General features: G+C 38.3%; 1 protein-coding gene across 1 annotated transcript in view; it reads left to right on the forward strand.

Moving 5' to 3' along the window:
• The window catches only part of Cyyr1 (cysteine and tyrosine rich 1), a 98,151-nt gene that overhangs the window by 23,792 nt on the left and 47,212 nt on the right, over window positions 1-27,147 (forward strand). The window lies entirely within an intron of this gene.

Raw genomic sequence — 27,147 nt, forward strand, 5'->3', positions numbered from 1 at the left:
CTTCTTTGAACAGACTGGCCTCAAACTCAAAGAAACCCCTACCTCTGCCTCTGCCTCTGCCTCTGTCCCTGCCCCTGCCTTTGCCTCTACCCCTGCCTCTGCCTCTATAGTGCTGAGAATAAAGGCATGTGCCACCACCTCCAGCCCTCTCTATTACATCTTTAATTTCAATTGAATGTTATGCTGGTAGATCATAAATAATACCAGGACAACTTATATTTCTGCCATTCTACTCCAGTTCAAAATCTGAACACTTCCTATCATTTTCTGTATGAGCCAGTACCTCAGTAACTAACTGAGACCTTTGGATGTCACTCTGTACATCCCATAATTCATTGGAAGCCCCATGTAGTAATAGTTGAAATATCGAGTTTACATGCTTTTTGGAAAGGGAGCCCATAGGCAACATGGAATAAAATGTTGATAATTAAATTTCATGATGAAAACAAGTAAAAATGACTTTAGTAAATTTATTAAGAGAAAATAATGTTTCATGAAAGGTCTTATTGCTATTTGGGAAGGAAGACAGCAACATTCTAATCACTGGCAAGCTTTCCAAACTATGTTCATAAATTTTTAAACAATTCATTAAATTATAAAAATTTCTCTTGACTTTTTTTGTAGTCTAAATATTTAAGAGAAGAGAGCACTCACATAGAATCAAGAGACTCCTAAATTCATGCATCTCTGGATAGAGGAAAAATATGATTCTCAAGGGAAACTTACCCTGGAACGATTTTTCCAAAGCCAGTATAATCTGTTCTGCTTTTCAGATTATGCCATTGGGCACTCCAACACCCAGGTGTCTCAGTTAATCAGTAGTCTGATTTAAAGACCTAGAAAACCATGTAAGTTATTATTTTTCTGCATAACATCACTTACTTCAAGTAATGCTTTCAATTCAGTTTCCACATATAAGAATAATATCCATTTATTAAATGTGTCCATTTCTTAAATTGCATACAAGGTTTTTAAGTGTTTTAGCATTCATAAACACCAGTCTTCATTGTGTTTATTCAGCAAAAACTAAATCAAAACTTTTTCAGTATTTAAGTTAGTTTAAAGTAGAAGCTCCCAATAGGTGATATTCATGAAACTCTACTGGGAGTATCTTCTAAAAAGGCATTTTCCCAAGACTTATTCTAGACATTCAGACACAGGAGGTAAAATGTGGGCTGAGCAGATCTGTTGCCACCACCTCTTCTCACAGGAAAATCCTAGAACAAATTGTCCTGGGAACATGCCAGTTTAAATAAACCATACCCCAAATCATTTCATTTCAGAGTCATAGTAATCTACTTCGTTATCAAATATGATACTTAACTAAACAGTGATTTCATAAACCATAGATTATTTCCAATTAAGTAGACTGCACATGAAGAGCTATCTCAAATCACTATAGCAACTGTTTTGAAGAGTACTGAAAGTAAAATAGAAAGATTCATTTCTCTTTGGTCAAAGTAGTTGAATAGAATAAGGAGAGCAATGAATTCTCAGAACCTCTGGGAAAAAAAAGAGCCAAATTTATAAAGCATTGACTCTACTAAACTGACAGTCATAAAATGGTGATGTCATTAGAATCTACCCATTGGTTCCTACAGGATTGACATGATGGCTGTTGTGGTTTAAATCTAAGATGTTCCCTGCAAACTTTTGCTTTGAATTATCAGTCCCTGGCTTGTGGCACTAATTTGAAAGTTTTAGAACCTTCAGCAGATAGAACTTGGCTGGCAGGAGTAGATTAACAGAGGTGAACCTTAAAGGATATGATCATTTCTATTTCTGACCTGTTTTCCCTATTTCCTACCTATCATGATGTAAGGATTGGGAGCTGCATGCTTTTGTGGCCACAGACAGAGCCACTGCCACCATCATGCATTCTCTGCCTTGATAGACTAAACCCTGTCTACCAAAATAAACCTTTCCGTTTTTGAGATGTCGTGTAATTTGGTCATGTAACAAGAAAGCAACACATCTATGGAGTAAGCTGAGAATTGATACTAGAATAACTAATACTCAAGGGCTACTTCGGTTCTTAGTGTCTTGATGCCACAAGTGGATGTTTCTACTGGATTTTATGTGCCATTTTAATCTCCTTTGAGACAGCTTCAAATCCTATGAGCTCCCTTCCAGCACCTGCCAAGTTACTCCTGGGGTAGATATTACTGTTGCTGTAGTAATCTCAATGGACTGAGTCTGTTGTGATATAGATCTTTCTCTTCGGTGTTCCTCTCCACCTTAAGTCCTATCTTTGCCTGTTGTATGTTGCTATGGCAAAATATTGAAGAATTAGTTCTGTGAGTATAGGAACAACCTTCTACTTAACTCACTTCTAATGAGAGTAAAACTAGTTTCTCTTAAAGAACTAATCATCATCTTTTAAAGACACTGTGGCCTCAATACTGTTGCAGTAACATTAGTTACTTCTTTGCTGCTGTGCCAAAAAAAAAGCATGATTAAAGCAATCTGTGGGAGGACGAGTTTATTTTGACATATAATTCCAGAAGGAAAGTCCCAAACACTGGAGCATTTGCGACAGTTGGTGGGCAGAGAGATCGCATCCATTCACATGCAAGAAGAGAGTGAACTAGAAGTGGGAAAGCTATAAATTCCCAGAACCTACCCCCAGTGAAATACTTTCCTTGACTAAGATTCATGACCCAAAGGTTCCATAGCCATGCCAATTAATACCACCAACAAGACAGCAAGTATTTCTATATACCCCCTGGGGGGCGTTTCTCACTAAAATTATTACAAGGGGAGACCAAGCTTCTACCACATTGTGGATGACACTCTTCTTGGAAAGACATGTAAAAATGTCTGTTCACCCTATCTCAAGAACCGATGACAAGACCAATGTGACAATATTACCAAAATCCAACTTTGTAACAATGAGTTTATTAGAGTCGGTTACAGGAGAGATTACTTGGAGAATCATGGGACTCTCAAAGGCAGCTGCAACACTAAAACCCACCCCAGCATGGATGACAAATCACAAAAGCTGTAAACTTGTAGCTCTCTGGAAGACTTGCTGGCAGTTCAAGTTCAAGGCTCTGATGCTTTGAATCTCTTCGTCAGTTCTAACTGCTTATATGATCCTGAAGAAGAGAAGAGCCCTGTACTTCCGGTCACTTTCAGGGACTTTCTGAGACTTGCAAGTTGTTTGTTTCCTGAATCGCGAGAAGTCTTCCTTTAGAATTTCCTGAATCTTAGTGAACTTCCTTCTGGGATGGAATGTTTCAGTTTAGAGAAAATTGCTGCACAGCAAGCTGAAACTTTATGGGACAAAGCCATATCCCACTCATAACAGCTTCGTCCTCCGTGACGAAGACAGGACAAGGAATTTTATAGTAATTGAGAAAGAGGTATTTTAATCATTTTTTTCAAAACCATTGTTCCATTAATCTTCAATTCCTCTTCCTTCAAATGGGCTTAAGATGATGGCATGATGTAGGATATCCTACTTGGGGAAAAGGATTTGTGTTTACATTTAGTGTGTTTTCATGTGGGTGATAGTCACTTTTGCGTGTAGCTAAGTTGCTGCTGGCCATTCCAGTTAAGGGCAGCTCCAAAAATTGATAATATCCTAAAATACTGACTTTTTGCTGCTGACAAACATAAAAGCTTAAAAAAATTAAGATGAGCTAAAAGCAAATTGCACCCATGATCATAGCACAATACTGTTAGTTTTTCTTCTCCCCTTAGATAAAGATACTGTAGTCACATGAAAACAAGTTCAGAATGTTTGTAGCTAAAAATTGCAATAAAACATATAGGAATTTGTGGTACCAGGCTCTGACTGGTAGTTCATCTATTGTATTGTTTTCCTCAAAGAAAGCTCCCAAATTTCAGAAGAGTCAGTCTTGAAACAGGCCTACTATTAGAATAAGCAAGTTTCATACCTTTTAAATATTCTGCTTCAAATCTGTTCTCTCAAATTCTTCCTTTTAAAACTAATGATATTCCCAAAATCCAGCATATGCAGAGGAAACAGGTCCCAGTGTCATAGTCAATGGCTTTGGCTCGCCTTCCTGGACCTGGAGGGAGGGGGAGGGAGCTGGAGCTTCCCACAGGGCAGGAAACCCTGACTGCCCTGGGGGACGGAGGGGGAGGAGGGGGGGAGTGGGGGGAGTGGGAGGGTGTTGGGAGGGGGGGGCGGAAATGGAAACTTTTATAATTTAATAAAATTTACTTTAAAAAAACTAATGATATTCTAAAATGTTGGTACTTTGTGACATGGTGTGTGTCTGTCTGTCTGTCTGTCTGTCTGTCTGTGTATGTGTTTTATTTTTATTGTCAATAGAATTGAAGCTTATAGAAACACTACTTATCTTTTCAAAAACCTAAAATCATGCTTTGTGAGTACCTTTTCTCATTGTTATAACAAAATGCCTCACAGGAACAGAGTACAGGAAGGAGGATTTCTTTCGACTCACAGCTTCATTTTTACTCATGGTTCTTCACACCATGCAGAGCACCATGGAGATGACAGCATGTGGTAGAGGGAGGAGCTTCTTTACCTCACTGTGGACAGAAGAGAGAGAGAGGGCCCCCAGTGACTGCTCTCCTGCTAGCTCCTACCTATTGAATTTTCTAGAATCTACCACAATCTGGTGACCAGGCCCCTAACACATGAGCATTTGAGAGGGCGAAACTTTTCATATATTAACTATTATACAAACTATTGATTTTCTGAAACTTTTACTTAATTCACATTCAATTTTAAAAACTGTGAGAACACATTTTAAGAAATCTCTGATATGTAGCCTGGATAGTAAGATCCATTTCCTTAGAAAATCCAGAATTTGCATGCTAAGTTATATATGTTTTGACTCTCATTACTTACAACAAATAATATAAACTCTCTTTAATTTTATTTTATAGAAATATGTTATTTAATTATAAATGTAATTATGGATATTTTTATAAATGTGAATAAATATGAATAATAACCATTGTGTTAAACAGGAGCTAGAAACCATTACACAATGCACCGACATATGCATGCTGTTATTTGAAAGATCTGCCAACTTACACATAAACCATTGAGTTGTTTATTAGCGTCTTTCTGTGAAGAAAGTACAGATTAATGGGACAAGTGCTGAGGAGGGGACTTAAGAGCAGAGAATTGAATGTAATGAGAAGGTGGTCCATGGAATGCTTTGAAGAATACCATTGAACATGCAGGAAATACTTTCTAAGACGCAGAGTAGAAAAATCCCGTGGAGAAAATTGAATCTGGAAAAAAAAATGTGTTTTCTCAAAACACATAGACCATTTTATAGTGGGAACAGAACAAAACTCATGATTTTATTATTAGTAGATGTGTTTGCCTAATTAAAATTTAAAGAGAGACTATGATAGGCAGCAGATGAATTTTATCATTAAATGTGCTCTGATATCATTGATCTGGGGAGGTCCCTACCTGTGCCCCAAATCAGGTCTAGACACTGGTCCACAAAAGCTAATAAAAAGAGGCAAATTAATAGTGGAATGCAGAAAAAAATAGATTTATTAAATAGGACAAACAGGGAAGAGGGATAAAGAAATGCAGAAAACCCTCAAATCCATCTTCAGGGGTCTGAACAGAGGGAGGACCAAGATGGGTGTCTAAGCAGTCACAGTCAAGGTATGGTCCCGACCAACTCGGACCCATCTTGTTTATGGTTCAGTTTCATACTGTAATGGTTTGACATGTTGCTAGAATTGTTTGAACTCTCGTTCAGGAGGACAAGTCCCCTTCTGGCTGGTACCTTCCTCCCAACATGAGACTCCCGGGGAAATTCCCATTTCTTTGGAATCCATTGTTTTTTCTGTAATCTGGTAGTCAGGTTCAGAGACACAAATGTCTCCTTAGAATACCATTTTTACAAGAATGGTTACCAAATCACCTTAAGCATTTTATATTCATAACAAAATGCATTATGTTAATATTAGCAAATATATTTGCCTAATTAAAATTTAAACACACACCACAATACATAGTAGGCAGATTTTTACCATTTAATGTGTTCTGAATCATTTAACAAGCTCTCAGATATTTTAGGCATTTAGTTCAACAAACAATTACATGCCACTTTATGTTCAAATAATAATTTATCTTTATCAGTATATAACAAACAGATATGTTTTTATTATAAAGTTACTCTTTAAAATATAGGTAGGTATTATTTTGTTATAAAATGTTGAATATCATTAAATAGTTTAAGACAAATGACTTGCCTTCTGACATGGTCTTTTAGTCAGTGTGTCAGTGTGTCCCAAGTGTCACCAGAAAACATTGATAAGGATCCTCAAACAGGGTGTCTAAATTTATAAACATCTAGTTTTGTAAACTGAAAAGAGATTTGTAAACATAGCTCCCTCTGCTTGTCACTTGGGCAGTAAATCCCAAGTAAGCTTGGATTTATAAATGCTTCTGTTGCCCTTGGGATTTCAGAGGTTGATTTATGAGTCAGTATTAAAAAAATCTATTAATTTGATCAGGCACAAATCTTACCGTACAATCTCTGCTTTAGCGTGTAATTTATAAATTCTGTTCAGCATGTTTTTGATTTTCTAGATGATCAGCACTTAGAAGTGAGTCTCATGTGTTTTTACTTAAGGGATTGAGTGAAGAAAACTGATTTTCTACTTGCAATTTCAATGGTAAATAAAACACCAGACAGAGGCAGGTATAGTGATTTAGGATTGTTATCCCAGTACTGGATGAAGCAAGTCAGAACAGTGGTCAGAAGACTAAATTGGACAAGATACAGGGTTTTTATCCTAACTTCAGCTGCAGTATGAGATCTCAACAAAAGAAAACAAAACAAAAAAAACTAACAGAATAGAACTTTCTAGGTGTCCTGGTAGGTTAGTAAAAATGAGCTACAAATGCACTGATAATGCTAATGTGTCTAATTATTTCTAAGTATTCGCAAGTTTAAATTGCAATTAAACATTTTCCTGATTGTTTCTTCCAATCAGTGAGCACCTGTAGCTCAGAAACCACTGGTTGTTTCCTAATCTTCAGTCAAAATCCTTCACTTAATAAAAATTTGAGTTGTAATAGAGTACCATGCTGTCCCAGGATAGACATTCCACTGTCTTTCTTGAAGTGTATGCTACTGCCAAACTCTCAGCCAATGACCTGGTCACATGCAGAATCAGTCCTTATTCTGTCTAGAGTGCAAAATGAGCTCAAGTCCAGTGATACCAAGGGAAGACCATGAGTCCCTGAAACAGTCTGAAACATTTATTCACTGACGAGTAAATGAGAGAGAATGCAATCTGGGGGGTGGAGGTGGGGAGGGGAGAGAAAGTTCTTTTGAGTGCAAGTCTGCCCGTGCATTGTATGCATGTGCCTTAAGGACAAAAGCCAACCTTTTAAGCACTTTGCTATTTGAGACAGTGTCTTTCAGTGGCCCAGATTTTGCCAATTAGTGTCCACCGACTGGACGCATACCCCTGAGATCACCCTATTTCCACCTCACCAGCACTGGAATTATAGCCCACTCCATGATGGCCGCCTTTTTACTGGAGTCTTAGACACCAAAATCAGGAACCCATCCTACATGGCAGGCACTTTTCTGACTGAGCTATCTTTCAACCCAAAACTTCTAAATTTTGAAACCAACAATGAATTCCTTTGATAGCAAAGTAACAGTATTTGATCTTTGATCTTTGAATAAATTAGTTGAATATGTTGTTCACACTCTGTCACTCATTATATAAGTAACTAAAACTTTGTCTTTTTTAAAATACTGTTGTCATTTATTTTAAAAACCTTATTTTAAAATTAAATTGTAAAGTTTAAAGTACAACATAAAATATAATATTATATGCATTACTAATTTGGTATATTAATTTGTTTCTTAACATGCTAATATAGAGAACTGTCGTTCCTAGTTGTTTGCTGCTAGATTATAAAAGTGCAAGTTTTTTTACGTATTATGGATGCAACAACCTTATTAAATTAACCTTGTGTAACATGAAGGGCAGGCTTGTTGGTGTATCTGTCCCCTCCAGTACCCCACAGCTGGCAAGTCCCAAAGAAAATCACACACAGCACTCCATAAGATTATAAACTGATTGGCCCATTAGCTCAGGCTTCTTGTTAACTCTTATAGCTTATATAAACCCATTATTCTGATCTATTTTAGCCATATGGCTTGGAACCGTTTTCAGCTGTCAGCTCACATGTTGCTTTTTCAGTGGTCTGGGCAGGAATGGTGGAGGGATTTTCCTGCTTCCCCGAATTCTCCTGTTCTCATTTCATCACCTCTATTTCCTGTCTGGTTTACCCGCCTATACTTCCTGCCTGGCCAATCAGCATTTATTTAAAATATGATTGACAGATTACAGACAATTCTCCCACACCAACCTTGTGCTTTGATGAATGATTTGGCACATTGATAAGATTCTCCGTGCATTATTTATATATTTTCCTACTATCTATTCTAAGTAATATACATATATACCATGTAAAATAGGACTTTACTTCCTCTTTCTAGCATATATCTTTTCCTTCTTTGTCTTACCTTCATTACTTGGACATTTTGAATAGAACTTGTTAGGTAAGACAGTCTGTCTTGTTATGGAACCTGGGGAAAGAGGTTCAGTTAAGTGTGACCTTAACCATTTAACTGAGCCTCCTTAGTGGGCAGAGGGAATTATCTGATGCATCTGGCTTCTGCATACGATGCCCTGGGCCTCTTAGAAAGGATGAAGAACTTCATCAAGTGCCGCTTTCATCGATCGAAGAGCTCACCTTTAGTTCTCTGGGAAAGCACTTTAAATGGTTGATGTTCAAAATTTACATCACTCTTGCTTTACTAGGAAAACATTCTTCCCCTCTCCCTCTCTCTTCCTCCCTTTCCCTTCTTTCTCCTCTTTCTCTCCTGTCCCCTCCTCTCTCCCTCCCCCTTTCCCACTCCTTCTCTCTCTCCTTTCCCTCCCCCCTTCCCCTTTTTTTTCCCTACTTTATCCAACTTTTGTGGTAGGGAGTAGTATTTTATCTTCCCAGCTTCCAAATGAGTCTTTCTATTTAGAGTTTATCTTCCTGAGTTTCCGTAAAGTACCAGGCCTCTAGACAGCAAATAACTTGTGCTTTTTAAAGTTTCTCTGGTAGTCCATACTTTTAATTGACATTCGTCATTTCCAGTCAGTGTAATCATTGTTGCAGTTGGATCTGCTGGCTCACTCTGCATTTTATGTTTGCTTTGTGTTTCCTGGTTGCCATTCTCCTGCCACATTTGAAATCATTGAAATTGCTTTGGGGATTCTATTTTATCTATTGGCTTTCTAGATTATTTCTTTCTGTGATTATCTCGATAATGGTCTATAGATTATAATATAGTATCATTAATTTTTCAGCATATTGAAAGTTAATGTTCCATGACTTCTTGTAAAGCATAATGGCTTTCTTATAAATCTTTTCCACCCTCTCCGTAATTTAGACAATGGTTTTCACATAATGTGTTACTCATGCTATCATTTAAATTTAAGCAGGCACAATTACTTTATTAAATGAAGATCTAAATGTTGAGACTGTGAAGGTAGCCCAGTGGGTAAGCACTTTGCCAGCACGTGTATGGTCCAAGTCCCAGAGGACCAACAAATTAATCTGAACTTTTATCTGGTATAATTTCCCCTCTTCTTGAAGAACTTGCATTCTTCTTTTAGGAATGGTCTACTGGATAATTTCATCTGTTTCTCCTTTTAAAAATGGAGTTGTGTCACACTCCCTCCCCAGTGTTTAGTAGCCATTAAGGAAGAGGGGGCAGATAGCATGTAAGAACCAGTGGTCAGGGAAGACCAGGGCAAAATAGTATCTGCAGGTTATGACAATGTGCTGCTCATGAACTGGAGTAGTTGTCTGCACAGGACCAGCAGAAGACCAAGCCAATCAGAACCCCAGTATGGGGATGGGTCACATGCACACACCAAATTTTGAAAGGACTAATTAAAATATTGTAATTTTTTAAAGGAAAGGAAACTCTTATGTATTACTTTGAAAATCTTGTTCCTGAGCATTTTCTTGTTCCATGTGAGTCTGGGTTGGTGGTTTGGCTCACCTCCAACTTCCTCCTGCGTTTGGTCTCCTACGATGCATTGTGCCTGTTTCCTATTTAATTTTCTACTAAACCACAGAGAAAGAGATAAACTCCTACTTGGGACAGGGATATAATTCAGGTGTGATTTTTAAAAATAAGTTATTTATAAACGCACCAGGCTTCGGGATGCTTTGTGTTGACTGAATGCAAATGTCTACCTATAATTCCCCCAGAATCTTTACAAAGCTTGGATGACAAAATAATTAAACGAGCAAACAAACTCAAGGACAAAATGAAGACAGCAGATGGAAAAGTAACATTCTGAAATGTGGAAAGCAGTGCAACTCCTGGTATCTGTTTCAGACCAGAGAAGGCAGAATGCCAAAATGCTGAGTTCAATGAGACAAAAAGCTAAAGACCTGAATATCTGTGTGTAAAATCCCAGAATTATGTAGGTTAGAATCCACTGATTCTTTGCGGGCAGATATACCTGCCCTTTCAGAAATTGGAACTGGAAACTTAAGTATTGCTGAACAATCAAAGAGAGGTTGGATCACCAGGTCCCCTGTGAACCTCTGCTGCACCAGGAAGAAATCTGGAGTCCTAGAGGGCTTTGGTCACACAGTCTCTGAACTTGGACATGGCTAATGTATTGGAGATGGAGTGCGGTGTAAGGGTCATTAGCAAAGCCTTTCCTGTGAGCAGAGGTATATTCTCTGCATAGTTCGTGAGAGACTGGAGGTTGATGAGCTGTCTCCCGGAAAAATCGATTCGCTCTGAAGAAAGATCCTACAGCAGGGATTTTAACCAGTGAGTCTGTGAACCTAAAGGAGAGCAGTAATCCAATCCTGTTCTCACAGCCCTTAAAAGTTACCGTGTCTCTCATTTCTAATGCAAGCAGCACGCCATCACAATGTAATCACACCTGAGGACTCTGTGAGAGCAAGAATCAGCTAGCTTTTTATGCAGGACTCTTCCTGCATTTCTCAAAACCACGTCATTCCTTTATAAATTACAGCAATCTGAATACATCATTTTGAAAGAGCCATGAGCTTCCCCAGAGTGCCATAGCACCGAAGACTCTTTGAACAATAGGCATGCTATTAGAGTCTCCCCTATCAAAACAATGATCTCATGGTAACAAACACACAGGGAGGCTGATAAACTGATAACCTCACTCAGGCTTCCCAATACAATTCCTATGACCCCTCTCCCTTTTCTTCCTGCTATACTGAGGACTGAACACAAAGCCTTTTACAGGCTGCTCAAGCAATCCACCTTGGAACCATGCCACTACCTTTGCTCCTGTTTGTTTGTTCATCTACTTATTTACTGAGGCACAGCCTTACTAAATTTCCCATGTGGACCTTGAACTTGCCATGTCCCTGCCTCAACCATGCAAGTAGGTGGGATAAGAGGAATGCACAAACAGATCCAGCTTGGGGTTCATTTTTAATAATAATTTGACACCTAAGAAAGAGCTGACATTTGAGGAAAGCCTTGTTATGAAACGTAGAAGCAGAACAGATAAAGAAACAAACAAGGACAAAGAGGAGACAAACAAAGTGGTGGAAAAGTAAACTACCAACAGAAACTTAATAATTAATATCCTTAGAAAAATACAAATGATATTGCATCCATAAAAGAAAGCCAGGATAATACACACACGAACAAAGAGCCATAAGTAGCTCTTGGAATTAAAGCCAATAGTTTCAGCTAAAACTTCAGCAAATGACTAGAATTTCAAACAAGATTATTCTTGACCTAGAAAGTAGAGCAAAGGGTGGAAGAGTATTGTATATATTACGCTTACTTTACATCTGTAAAACATTATGCACCCCAGTAAACACCTTCTGATCTCTTCTGTATGAAACTCCCTGCCTGCAAGTATTGTTAAAAACATATTGTCAGAAGTAAAGAGAGGCCCCCAAATGGCTTCGATACATGCAGGGCATCAGTATCAGTGATTCGTTCTTTATCAGAACATCAATATCTGACAAAGGAAAGGCTCATCTCTGTGGACGTTGCTACTGTTCCTCGCTGATTTAGTCTATTCAGACAGTGATAATAAGGACCATCAATTGGATATCATACAAACAACAGAAATTGATTTAGTGTAGCTTTGGAAGATGGGAGGTCCAAAATCAAGGCATTGGTAGATACAATGCCTCATTTCACACACATGTATCTTTTTCCTATGCCTACATAGTACAAGGCTCCCTACATGGCTTCCTGGGGCCTCTTCTATGAGAGTACTAATTCTGTTCTTGAGGACTTAACCTTTAGAAACTAATCACCTACATAAAGGTTACCTTCCTTTTAGAACCATCAGAGACTTGGTTTCCATAAGAATCCAGAGGGTGGATAAGCACTGGATCTATAAGAATTGTCATATAGTCCCAGTTTTCTAATTAACAGGCTCATTGTGGGTTTGCTCCACCCTTCTCTAATTTGAACATTGCTCTTGGTTTGCTTTTGGCTATTGTGTGACTACATTACCTACTTTTCTCATTGCTGTGACCAAAGACTTGATAAGAAAAAAGTTAATGGAGGAAGAATTCAATTCTGCTTAGAGATCGTGCTGTAACATGAAGGCCAGGCTGCTTGTTGGGGGTTCTGTCCCACCCAGTACCCCACAACCAGCAAGCCCCAGAGAAAATCACACAGAGATCTCCATAAGTTATAAAACTGATTGACCCATTCGCTCAGGCTTCTTATTAACTCTTGTAGCTTGTATTAACCCATTATTCTTATCTATGTTAGCCACATGGTTCTGTACCTTTCCCAACAGGGCGGGTTACATTTTGCTTCTCTGTGGTCTGGGCAGGACTGCAGAGGGAGCTTCCTGTTTCCCAGAACACTCCTGTTCTCATCACCCCGCCTCTGCTTCTTGTCTGGTTGACCCACCTATACTTCCTGCCTGGCCAATCGGTGTTTATTTAAAACATGATTTACAGAATACAGACAATTCTCCCGCACCACCATTAAAGTGGAGCAGGCATGGATAAGAAGCATGAAGTGGCTAATCACATGGCAACCACTGGCAGAAAACACGAGGAGGATTAGAAATAGGGCTGAGCTAAGAAACCTCATGGGTCACTCTCAGTGACCCACTTCCAACAGCGAGGCTCTTCCCTGGGGCCCTCCCTCATCTGAGGACCACATATGTAAACGAATAAGTCAATGAGCATTACATTCAAACCCCAGCAGCCAACAAATGCATAATGCTCCTTGAGAAAGACTGGCTCCCAATCTGGTCTGGTACCACTTGTTCTCCACTGCAGTGAAGGAGCCTCCTCCAGGCTGAATAGCTGGGTGAGAACAGAGAACAAAGGCCTCCTTCCTGCCAGCTCAGACTATACATAAAGGTTGAACAATAGTAGATAAACCTTCTTTCCACCCACCCTGAGTGGAAACTACTTACGGTAGTTTGTGTTCCACAAGAACAACCATCTATTCCAATGTATCCACTCCTTTGTATTGTGGGTTATGAATTTGCCTGCCCATTAGATTCCTCTTTTTAAAGTCCAACACCCAAATCCATATGAAAATATTAACACATGAGACTTTTTGGAGACATTGAGATTAAATCAATTCATAAGGATGGAGCTTCTAGAATAGTATTGGTGATTTTAAAACAAGGACAGGAGACATGAACTGCCTTGTTGGGCCTTGCTATGCTGTGCTATGATGTGATCTCCTATGGTATATTATGACATAGCAAGAAAGCCTTAAAAGATACTGGAAAGATGTGTTTTGACTTGCCAGATTCTAAACCAGAGTAAAATAAATTTCAATATAAGTGTCATGGTCTTAAGTTTTTTTTTATTTCTTTTTTTAATAGCAACAAAAAATAGGTCAAGACATGAACACAAGGGAATTGCTTCACATGCAAAAAAAGGAGAGTAGGTGAAAGTAAACCCAGATTTTCTTTCTGTTCGAGCCTTTACCTTATATATTTGTTAGCTGGAGTCCAGCACTGCCGATTTCAGCACCATTCCCTGAGTGCAAGGACTCTTTAGAAGCTACCCTTTCTCTCTGATAAGCTCTTGCCTAAAACGCCCTTCTCCTATGCCTCCCTGTTCCTCAATTTTCTTCTGGACATCTCTTTCCATGAAAGGCCTCTGAATTCTGTTCTTTTAAGGAAGCTTCCTTTATTTAGGCTGCTACAATGTGGGGCTGGAGAGACGGCTTAGAAGTTAAAAGCACTGGCTGTTTTTCCAGAGGGTCTAGATTTGATTCCCAGCATCCACATGGTGGCTCATGAGCTTCTGTAACTCCTGTCAATACCCTCCTCTAGTCTCCATGTGTACTGCACACATGTGGTAAACATAGAAATAAAATGTTCATGTACATAGATTTTCTTAAAAAATAATTGCAAAGAAACTCCTATAATATGTTTTCCTTTACAAATCCAATTCTCTCTCTCTCTCTCTTTTTTTAACCATCGTTCCTTTGGGGAAAGTTTTAAAATTGTCTTTCTTTAGTTACGAGCAGTTGTGTGCTTATGTGCCACGACACATTCGGAAGTCAAAGGACACCTTGCAGGAGTTCACTCTGCACCATGTGCACCCCAGAGATTGAACTTGGGTCCTCAAAAATTGACAGCAAGTGCCTTTACCTGCAGAGCACTGGAAAGTGCATCGTCACTCATGCGGTTGACTCTTGGGCTTGGCCAGAGTGTCTACATTCAGTATTCAAAGCCACTTCTTGGGTTGCTGCACAGTCAGACCTAGATGAACAAATGAACCAGCAAATGGAGCATCAAGAAAGCTCCAAATAAGTCTAAAGAATACAGACATGATGTGGCTTAGGAACTGCAGACACAAAGATGCTGGAATGGATGAAAGCCACTAAAAGACTGTCAGGTAGTGATCCGCCGGTAATGTCACAGAGCAGACACACTTCCTCCTGGTGTCTCGGCTAGCTAGAGTTATAAAAATAGAGAGCAAAAAAATCAAAGTGAAGAAAAGTTACCATTTCCTTTCCATCTGAATGTTAAATTTTCAAAGCAAGCTCCAGGCCATTTCTAATCACATCAGAGTGGTTCCCACCCTGCCTTTCAAACATGAAAACCCCAGAGCATTGCAGGAAATGGTGTTCAAAGTGGATTAACATGACTTATACCTTCTAAAAAGGGCTCTTCAGCTGCTGTCATTCCTGATTTTGAAAAGTTATAATTTGACATCTCTTTCGTTTGATCCTGTGCACTGTGTCTTCACCTACATGGGTTAGACACCCATTTGTTAAAAGTATAATAAGACAACGTTCATGGAAGCAGCACTTAATACTTATGTGAATTTCCACAATGTGTTACCCTTCCTCTTTCTTATGCTTCCCTGGCAACATAACAATTAATGCTAATGGACGCATGAAACTTGCTGACCCTGGATGGAGTGGTGTAATAAGGAAGGCCCTCTTGTTCATCCCAGCCACCTGGCTAGCTTAGCCCCAAAATAACCACATAGAAATTGTATTAATTAAACCACTGCTTGGCCCATTAGCTCTATCCTCTTATTGGCTCTCACATCTTGATTTAACCTATGTCTATGAATCTGTATATTATTACATGAAAGTGGCTTACCAGGAGATCCAGCGTGTCTGACTCTGGTGGCTCCTTGGCTTCTCTCTGACTCTGCTTTCTTTCTCCCAGAATTCATTTCTGTCTTCTCAGCCTGCCTAAGTTCTGCCCTATCAGGCCAAGGCGGTTTCTTTATTCATTGACCCACGAAAGTAACACATAGACAGAAGGACCTCCTACACCAGAGAGGTCTGCCAAACATGGGACTGTCGAGGCCTCAGGTTTCCTCTGATCTTGAGCCTGGTAGGACAATGAAATAGTCTTGGAGGATGGGACTCTGAGAGAGGCCACTGATGTAGGAATTGGCACAGGCAAGAAAAGTAGAAAACTGTAGCTCCCTGATTGCTATGATGGAGAAACAAAGAAATAATTGTAAATGGGCAGCAAAGTATTTTGCAGTTCTCCTGTTTGAGCTTCTGGTTGACCAGTTACTTAAACTGACTAGAAATGAATGGGATCACAGTGCCAGAAATGGCAGAAAGTGGCATGTCATGTGTACTTGGAGTGTTATGTCCAAGGTACATTTTGATTTTAATACTGAATTTCATACTCTTTGAATTTCCCTTACTCATATCTGGATATCTAAATACTAAACAAAATTTCTAAGCCTTTGTCATGAAATAATATGTGGCCTTAGTTGGTTGGCAAACAAAATAGTGTTTTCTTTTACTCTTATTATTTAGTTTGATAGTCCTGTTCTTGAGACCAGGTCTTATTGTAGTCCAGGTTGGACTTAACCTTGTTATATTTCATGCTATATTTAGGTTATATATAGGCTATATTTCAGCTCCTTATCTTCCAGTCTCCATCGCTCAGTGGTGAAACTAGGGCTCAGGTGAGCACCATGACACCTATTTGTTTTTTAAAAGAGTATTCTATAGCATTCATTTTTTAGTCTTCCTATGATACCAAGTATTGAACAATGCACAGGCACACACACTCACATACATACAAACATGCACACACACACACATACACACACAAATAACAACAACAGTAGCAGCAATACCAACAACCTGATTGTACAGGTCAATACCATGTGCTTGAATCACTAAGGAAAATTGAGTTGCACTGTGGCAACACTTAGGAACAAGATTAGCATTTCAATTCTCATCCAGAGTAAGAGATCAGTCCTGCCAGAGTGAGTGGGCACCATTTAACTCATTGAGGGCTCAGCCGGAACAAAGGGGTGGAGGGAGAACAAGGTTGTATTTGGTTCTTGGACTTCAGTGTTCATGATTCTCAGACCTGTGGATGCCGGGACTTACTCCAGTCAGCAGCTATCCTCCCCTTAACTCCTCCTGAACTTGTGGTTCTCAGACTCTTGTCAAATCTACCACTGGCTGTTGTTTTTCTCCATTTCTCAGATGGATGGTGGTGGGACATCTAGTCTTCCATAATCCTGTGAATAAATGTTTGTAATTTAGATACTATTGCACTAAAGTACTATGTGTACTGTTGACTCTATTTCTCTGAAGAACTCTAATATAGTAACTAATACGTTTATATGGACAGTTTTGGAATATTTGGTCTATAATACCCCATTCATGAGAGATAATTTTATTATAGACCAAGAAATCACCCATTCATGTGAGTGTCTTGAATTCCAGAAACCATTTCTCAAGTTTAGTGACTTTCACAATATACAAGCACTAGCAAAGAGCATGGCAAAGCTCAGCTTCACAATGCACAACAAACACAGTTTAGGCTGGATATAGTCAGTGCCCAGAGGAAATGCTCCATTCTAACGCCCATGCTCTTGCTGATGCATATTTGTGTTCAACACAGTTCGCTACTGTCTCTGGAAGAAAATGGGATGAACAGCAGTAAAATGAAATTGTCAGAAAAGGAGTCTTAGAAGATCAGTTTTATTTGTTATCACCTAAGATCAAAGGGCTGACTCCTTAAGCTCTGGATACATCTTTACCCTCTTAGTCATTGTAGCAAACAGCTAAGTGCTTAATAAGATAACACCCAATTGCAGTAAATCATGGGGACCTTTGTCAAAAGCAGCACTGCCTACAGCTGGTTACTTTAACTTAAATAAAATTAGGATTGATGTCATTGTCCTTAGCCATTGCAAAACGTGCTTGTCGGTGCCTTCATGATCTGTTTCTAAGTGTCATACTGATTGAGCCAACCTCCAGTTCTGCACAGCAGGGCATATCTTCCAAGACCATGCTAATGGATGTCCCTAGAAAACCATGATTTGTACAGATTTAGTCCCATTCTTTCAAAACCAAGAAGATTCATTAACATTTAAAGCCTACAAAATACTCATGTAGGCCAGTATTTGAGCACTTTCCAAATCTAATGTCTGGCATTTAATGAGTGTCTCCAATATATGTTAAAAGATCTAGGTTTTAAAATGTTACTTTATCTAATTTTCTAATAACTAAATTAGTTCCTAAAATACTGCAAATAAGCAAAATGGGCACATATAATGTGCTCAACAGAGGAGGAACTCTTAACTACGCATGGTACAAATCGAAATGCTTCATTAACTTCTATGTTACCTTAGGCAAGCTTCTAAACTCTTTTGAACCCCACTTTCTCTATGTTTGGCAGCGATGACAACTTATACCTACAAGATTGTTCTAAGACCTAAGTACTATGAATGAGTATCTATGCCAGTGCTGTGGAGAAACATTTAGAACTGCTGAGAAGGATTCGGCGGATATTTTCTCCATAAGCCCTTTGCTTGTGGCCTATAATGGGTGGAGAAAGGGCAGTAACCAATAGAATCTTAGAGGGCTAGCCCATCTGCCCACTCTGAGAAAACCTTTGTTAGAAGGTTTTAAAGAGACTTAATGGAGTGTGCCTCCTTCACTAACCTTTTCCTTCACTGATTCCCACCGGGAGTCTGTAGTCACACTTTTTGGTAAGTCAGATTGATTTCTGATCTGAAAATGATTCAAGTTTAAAAGATAGTACCTTCTCAACAGACCAACTAAAGCTTAGATTTTATGTGCACTTATTTCTCCATTTAAGGCCATTCCAGCATTACATCAATACATTTCTAGAAAATATTATTTAAGACAAATGTTTGAAAGAAACCCTTCAGACTATTAACAAAATAATAATGCTTTGGTGTAAAATAAATGTATTTATCTCTACATTGTCAAATCATTTATCTATAGTCCCTCTTGATCCTCTTTGACTGACAGTTGTCACGATTTCTAGCAAAGAGAATCTCTGGATTTTTAGTCATTAGAAATTATTTTTTCTTTATTTACAAGAATGGCTCTAACTGCAGAAGTAGAGTTGTCGTGAGCTTCTGTGTTCTTTTTCTGAGTTCACTTTTTTGTCTAAACTTTAAACAACAAAACAAATGATGTTGTCTTCACCTTCATTATGTCTGACTTCCAAGTGATGGCTGAACTGCTGTATTTGAACCAAATATCCTACTGATGCCTGAGAAAGATTCTGATACTTCAAAATCCAATTAGCAGCAGCATTCTATGGAAATAGCCTGCTCCAGAGGAACTGTGGGTCTTACTGGTTGTGTGACTCATCACAAACGAGGTGCAAAGCTGTAACAAGGAGATGAAGTGTGCCCACACCAACCACTGACCATCTTTACTTGATGATGGAAATAAATCCATTCAATTCTTAGTAATTGTCTACATAATAAAAAGATGTCTAAAACCAGAAAGAGCATTAAAAGCTACTGTTAGGCTCTTTTTTATGGTCAACTTTCTAGGTTTATGTAACAGCCACTGAGTGAAAATTAAAACAAAGGCAGTTAATTTGTTAAATGCATGACTGGAATTATTTTACATAACTAAAACATCAAGTGCATCAGCCATAATACCAAGTGGGGGTAGGGGAAAACTTCAGAAATTATGCTGGTTAGTCATATATTACAAACCCTCATTTATTGACAAGATTTTTATTTTCATAGAATTTTGGTCTGAAAAGGGGAGAAAAAAACAGAAAGTGTGGAACCTGTCAATCCTTCTGAACTTCTATCCTGTATTTACTATCTGGCTTTAGCTAGTTCCATATGTCTAAATTGCTGTTATTTCCTATGTAGCACAATTACAAGAGGGTAGCCATCGTCTGACTTCTGAGCACGCACATTCTGAATTAGAGCAGACACTTGGGGGTAAAGTTTAAATCCAAAGTCTCTCTGCAGGTCTGGAGTCAGCTCACTTTGTTTTCTGTTTCGTTCTTAGTGATTGATATAAACTCCTGGCTTCTCTTATACAGAAAAAAAGGGAGTATCTTTTCTCAGGCAGATAAAATGAGCAAAGTCATAGCGTTTGCAGGTCATAGGACAGTCCCTGAGTAAAGTTCCTGAATTTTAAAATATTTTTACCTTTCTTATTCCCTTTGATACCTAGGACCCTGGAGCAAGGACAGGGATTATTACAACCTTAAAGATGAAAAAAATGCAAAACAAGAGTTAAAAGTGTGAAGGAGGCTTATGAAGTTTCAAATACACTTAATTAAAAGCCGTTACAGACTAGAACTAGGGGTTTTCAAGATTCTGCATTTGAATCCCAAGGTGAAATCATGTGCTGATGTGAAATTCCCCTCTGTATGCTGTAGATACCATTGGTTAAAAAGAATCTGTTTGGGCCTATAGCAGCACAGAATAGGGCAAGGTGGGAATTACAAGCAGATAGAGGAGGAGAAAGAAGGTGGAGTCAAAGAGAAGCCGTGTAGCCATCTCAGGAGACAGACACCAGATACTGGATAGAACCTTACCAGTAGGCCACAACTACATGGCATTACACAGATTAATAGAACTGGTTTAATTTAAAATCGAAGAGCTAGCTAGGATTACGCTTCAGTCATTGGTCAAGCAGTGTTGCAATTTATATAGTTTCAATATGATTATTTCAGGTCTGGGCAGCCAGGAAATGAACTAGTAGTCTCTGTCAACAGTGTGCTCTTGGAGTGAGTCTTTAGTTTGTATTGGAATTTTTTCCTTTCATTTTAAGCATAGTTGCATTATATTTACTCAGTTAACTTAAATGGCTTTTATGAGCTTAACAAGAAAGTAGCTTCTATCATATAAAACTTTTAAAGTATATGTTTTATAAAGCCAGGTGATAGTAAAATGGAAATTGTTTATAAAAAGAAAACAGTTGGGGTAAAATGAATTCTTTAATCAATGGGGACTATCCACATAGACAGTCAGCAAAACGATTTAAATGTAAGCAATGATTATAGTGGCTCAGGGAGGTCACAGAGCCAATCACACCTTTAATTAACAAACCAATCTTTCAGGAAGCAGAGAAGTTTTCTTTCAATATACTGCTGTAAATTCCCTAAATAGCCCATCTGCAAATAATAATAATGTCATTTTAATTAAGAAACTGCACTGCTCAATAACAACATAAATATCTCTGTACACAGACATACACACGCTCACACACCACTGCACAGAATCTCATATTGTCATAATTATAATAAAAATAAACCCATTAGCACACATTAGATGTCAGAATCATTTACGATAGATTCTACTTACATATTGATTTTTTTAAGATAAAAAAATAACTGGTGAAAATTTTTGACAATAAGAGAGTGGAAGAGCTATATCACACAAATGTTAATCAAAGGAAAGGTTGGCAAACCATCTCAATGAAAACAACAGCAATAAAATCCCTGCGAGGCATAACTGAAAGCAGAGGCACTATTTATAATATGATCACTAACTATGGGAGGAAAGCACAATCCAGCAGCACAGTGAGCGTTGCAAAGGTGCAGCCCTAATTCATTGAAACTGGAAACATTGTCTTAGACTGAAATAAAGCAAAATTGACCGAATATTAAAGAGGAGTGAGTAATGCCCCCCCAATGACCATGAGAGATGTTAAGAGACCTCATAAAAAATCTCACGAAAAGATTACTTAGATAAATGATAACTATTTGAAGAAATAGATTGTAGGTAAGAATTTTACTAAAAAAAACGCTGTGAAAAAGCAGGATATTTGTATTTTTTTCAAGAACATATGGGGGCATTTATAGAGTGCAACAACACAGAAATTGAACAGTAGTGAGAAAGTGGTATCATACAGACCAACCAGTGTAAAATTAAATTAAATACTAAAGACAACAGGACAGACCATCTAGGGTTAGACAAACATCTTTTGTTCCCATTACTAGTAGAAATGTAAAGAGAAACTATTGATTAATGGTGAAATCAAGTTCAAAAACATTTACTGGAGCATTATTTGTCATGGGCAGGTAAATATTTCAATAAAGTCACACAAGACCATCCACTTAAGAAAGTATAAATGAAGTGTGGATTGTCAGGCAATGGAATTCAATACAGTGATGAAAGAAAAAAAAACATGAATTAACTAATTTGTAGAAATATTCATGGATAAAATTTTGATAAAGGAATGCTATTACTTAGGGATATAGGCCTTTAAAAGAACAGAAAATGTGACCCAGCTAGAAGCTAGAATCAACATTTATAAGAAGTTTGACTTGAAACACTAAAAGAAGGAAGAAAGAAAAGAAATACTTGAGACAAAGCAATAAGATGTTCAGGTCAGTTCATTCCAGATGGTAGGTATACGATTGTTTAAAATTCCTTGTTTGGTGAAGCAGAATATTAAAATGCCCAGATTGTCAAAGAAAAAAATTACAGAAATTTTTGTCACACAAGCATGCTTGTAAAGAACTGTGGCTCAGGTTGCCAGGCAGAACAAAGAGCTGTCAGAGGCAGACACGGGAGTTCCCCAGAGAAAGCTGGCTAAATAGAAGAAAGTGGAAAATTCTGGGTTCACCAAGAGACCCTGCCTTGATTTAAATTCTTTTTTTTAAAAAAGTGTAGAATGGGGAAGATACCTGATATCAACCTCTGGCCTAAAAATGCAAGTGTACACATATGTTCACACATGTAAACATACATACACACACTCACACCACATATGCAAAAATTAGAGAGAGTTTTCTAAGTTGATGATGGAGCACCTTCAGTTTCTAGACATTCTAGCTGCACTGAGTTGGCCAAAGCCCACTTAAGCTGCTCTTTCTCCAGCAAGATAGTTTGTTTGAGACTGTCTGGTAGAGTTTGTTGCTGAGGAAAGAGGATTACGGTTTCATATGTGCTCAAATCAAACATATTTTTCCCTTTCCACAACATCGATGTTAATGGGAGTGGCCCAGACATTCAGGGTGAGATGTTGGGAATTGCAGGGTGAATAAAACTAACAAATTTGGATAGTTATGCTTCACTGGATAAGATTCGTAAGCATAAGAAACATAAGCATCTCGCAACCTGCAAAAATAGTATGTAAGATGGCGCGTGTGTTTGTCTTAAATGTCAAATCTGAACCTTAGAAAATACTTTTATTATAAATTATTAAAGACAATTTATTTATACAATCCTAGTTTACCAAGCTATCTCACAAAAATCTCATTAACCCAATTATAAATTTATCAAAATTCTCCATTTTTATTTTTGTTCTTTTGTGAGAATAATCCTAATTCCTGTTGAGCGAATTGGACATTAATCTTCTGTATCTTAATGTAATCTATATTTAAACCATAGTCTTTTGACTTTTCTCTTTCCTTCTTTCATTACTCCTTCCTTATTTTCTTTCATTTCCCTTTCATAAGCAAGAAACAGGACTTTGACTGATTCTTGAGAAGTAAGGAGCCCCTTACAGCGACATCAAGCTGCAGTAGACGGCAGACCTCTTGGGTATTCATTCAGCTATTAACCTCTTCTGCAAGTATGTGTAGTTAGTTGTCTGCCACATGCCAGGCTCCACTGCAGTGTTAACAATGCTATTTCTGCCAGCCCCGATGACTTGAAGACTGGAAATGTTGCTAGTGCAATAAAGAGAATGAATTTCTAATTTCACTAAGAATTTCATAGCCGCCTATGGTTAGTTGTTACTGGGTTGAACAGCACAACTGGACACTGTTGTAGCCTGGGAAGAGAGGAGGGAATGGCACAGGCAGCACACCCTGCTGTGAGGAAAATGAGTGAGAAGGGACCAGGGAGAAGGGAAGAGATGCTGAGCATGCAAACACAAGCAAGTAGGAAGGAGAATGAGAGTGATGGCAGTGAAGAGTGTCATTGGGCAGCCTATGGATGACCACGGGGTCAAAAATCCTGTGTTCTGTCAAGCTGATCCTACATACTCTTAAATCTGCTGCTGTTTGTGCCCAGAACACATTTAATTTCTATCTGGATAAATTTCTTAATCTTTCCACTTCAATTGACTCTTCAGCTAACTTTGGTTAACCTTGGGATTAAACTATTTTTTTTTGCCAGAATGCCCCAAGAATGTCCCATTTATTGTGTCCAGGGGCAGCTTATATAGAGATCCTTAACTGATAGCCATGCCCCAGCCAAACCCACCAGAAACCACTTTCCTGCCATTAGGAACTTCTGAGGATTTCGTGCTTAGAACAGCTGCAAGCATTACAAGTTGTTTACCAGAAATTCAGCATCTGGGGGTTTCACAGCTCCCAACAAGTTGAGCATTTATTTCCATGTATCTGTGGGATCAACTATTCTTTAATTTACCTTCCTAAAGGATTTTTCATGGTATATGGTCATTAGTTGTATCTGAATCTCCTCTAATGGACAAAGACTGCCACAAATCATCACCAGCTCTTTTTTTTAAAAAAAAATCACTGTAGCAAGATTTTTCCACCAATGTAGAGTGGTTGTTCTACACTGAACATTAATTAAAATAAATCAAGGTCTATCTTCATATGAAAAATGTGTATTACCTTCACACAAGTTCAGGAGTAAGCTCATCCGTCTATGACATCAATCCTCTCACAAAGATGGAACCTTTGTGCTGTGGCTGTGTCCTGTCAATCACTGTAGGTGTTGAGATTCCTTGATAGAGGTGTCAAGACCTCAAGTCTCGGTGAGAGCCACAATTACACACCTCCAGGTCTCAAACAAATACCATGTTGCCAAGAAATGCCTGCCTGTGTTCATGTGAAAGCCATCTGGAGTTTATTACAGCTTCGAGAAAAAATTACCATCTAGGTTATCTCAAATTTTTGGGCCCTCCCTTCCCTTTTAATAGCATTTAAACATATTTCTGATTTCCCATGAGTCTGTTCCTTTAACAAAATAATATTCTTATATTATTTGAATAATATAAGATGAATGACTAAGTTTTCCACTGCAATTTTCTTTTACTCGCACATCACTGAAAAATAATTAAGTTTATCTGACAGAGTACTTGAAAGATTAGAAGTAATACCATATTAAAACCATGTTTAATAACATGAAAAGTGAAAAATAGATCCTAGAAGGGACAGATTTGGACGTTCCTAGCATAAGGTTGTTACTCTTCCACAGCAATTTACTTTATTGAGAGGCCATTATTTTTTAACCTTGATTATAGTCACAGTTATAATTGGATACATTAGCCTAGTAAATTCTTAATCCTGGCTAAACCTTCTACCTATTATTTCCTCGGTATAATTTCCTTCATTAATTTTTAGCTTGTACATGATTTTAATATTATGGAAAGGAAAACATTTGGAAGCAAATTCTTCCTCAAATGTATAATACTCCCTAGTGAACAATATAAGCAACTTGGACTTTGAACATTATCATGCACAATACAGTCAGCTACTGTTGCCTAGTTAGGTGGATAATTAAAAATTGATTTTATCTTGGGAGACATCTGTAAATCTATCAAAAGTAAAAAATTTATTGTCTAGTAGAATATTCCATTCAGTCTGATATTATACCATCGGTACCTTTTAAGATACAGTTTTTCAAAGGATGTTGTTGTAATACTGGTAAATATTCCTTCAGACACTAAAAATGAAGATGATTGTTTATAATCTAGTACCCATTTTCACCTGTTAGTAATATTTATCAAGTAAGAAGAAAATTCTCTTTTAATATACTTTAAAACTTCGGCAATATGGTTTGCCCTTCAGTTAAAACTGTCTTTCAAATGGTATCTTAAGTTTCCAGACTGTTACAGCATTGTAAATTATGTGGTAGAGTAAATTATGCAGGGATGTGAATAGAACTTCTTGGCAGCATCCATGAACCTAGGATGCAATCAATGTAGTTTCTTTAAAGACCGAAAATGAGATTTCATGCCAACAACACTATACATACTATTAGCAGTGAGAAGCACTTACTTGACTTAGTTCTTCTCAAGATCCTTGTACTCTGAAGGCTAAGACAAGCAGATCATTCAAAGCTATATAATGAGATCCTGCATCATATAAAAGAAAGGGAGAAAAGAGGAAAGGGAGGAACACATACTCTAACTCACTCATGCCAACTTCTGCTATCTCTTAAAACTGCTTCATTCCACAAAACTAGTCAGAAGAAAGACTACCATGAATTGGAAAGAATGGAGTCAGAAAAGAGGAATGAAATGAAAACAACCTCAAGATTCCATTTTAATGTATTTCAAAATATACTTCGGGAGGAAAAACTGAAACTATGAAGGGGTTTATGTTAGTTCCTTTTCTATTGCTGTAAGATGCCATGACCAAAGTAACTTACAGAAAGAAAGGTTTATTTGGTGTTTGTGGTTCCAGAGGGCTGAGAGTCCATCATCATCATCATGGCAACAGGCAGGCGTGATAACAGGCTGGCATGGCAATAGGTAGGCATGGCAACAGGCAGTCATGACCACAAGCAAGCATGACAACAGGCACTCATAGCAACAGGCAGTCATGGCAACAGGCAGGAGGGCAACATGTAGGCATGACAACAAGCAGATATGGCAACCAGCAGGCATGCAGCAGGGAGACATGGCATCTGGAGCAGCAAGCTGAGAGCTAATACCTTAAATCACAAGCAGGAAGCAAAGGGCAAACAGGAAATGACGCATAATTGCTAAATCTCACAGTCCGCCCCCCATAACATACTTCATCCAGCAAAGTTGCACCTCCTAAACCTACCCAGAGTTACCAGTTGGGGACCAAGTATTCAAATAACCAAGACTATGGGGCCATTTTATTTAAACTGCCACAAGACCTAAGAAAGTGATATTTTATTTATGCATCATTGTTAATACCTAAGACTTTTGGAAACACTGGTTTTGTATAATTGGTACTACAAGAAGCATGTGTGAAATTCAAAGAGTGAGTCCAAATTATTGGATGTTTACCGTATGCTTCTTGACATTTGTAGCATATATATAATTACTATTTCAGATCAAGTACATTACTGCCTAAATAGCGTAGACAAACCCAGTTGGAGAAGGAAGAAAGATCATTTCTGAATTCAGGGACAGGAGTGGGTTCTACTGGAGACATGACTCTCAATGCTCAATGACAGTGATTAACTGAGAAGACCCTACGGTGAATAAACAAAGTAACTGCAGAGGGCCACAGCCACATTCTCCATCACAAGATGGCGCTGACATCCGGCTTCACCGCCAGGTGAACGCACACGTGTTGGTAATTTTCCACTACTGTCCCCGCCTACTCCCGAGGCATTCACCTGGGATTATGGGCAATTGACCAATCCAAGAGTGACACGTCCCAAAGCAGGGTCTGTTTCATATATAAGGGATGGGTTCCATCATTTCTGGGTCCCCGGCCATGTTGGCT

The sequence above is a fragment of the Myodes glareolus genome, chromosome 2 (assembly GCF_982192425.1).
Source record: "Myodes glareolus chromosome 2, mMyoGla1.1, whole genome shotgun sequence".
Lineage (NCBI taxonomy): Eukaryota > Metazoa > Chordata > Mammalia > Rodentia > Cricetidae > Myodes > Myodes glareolus.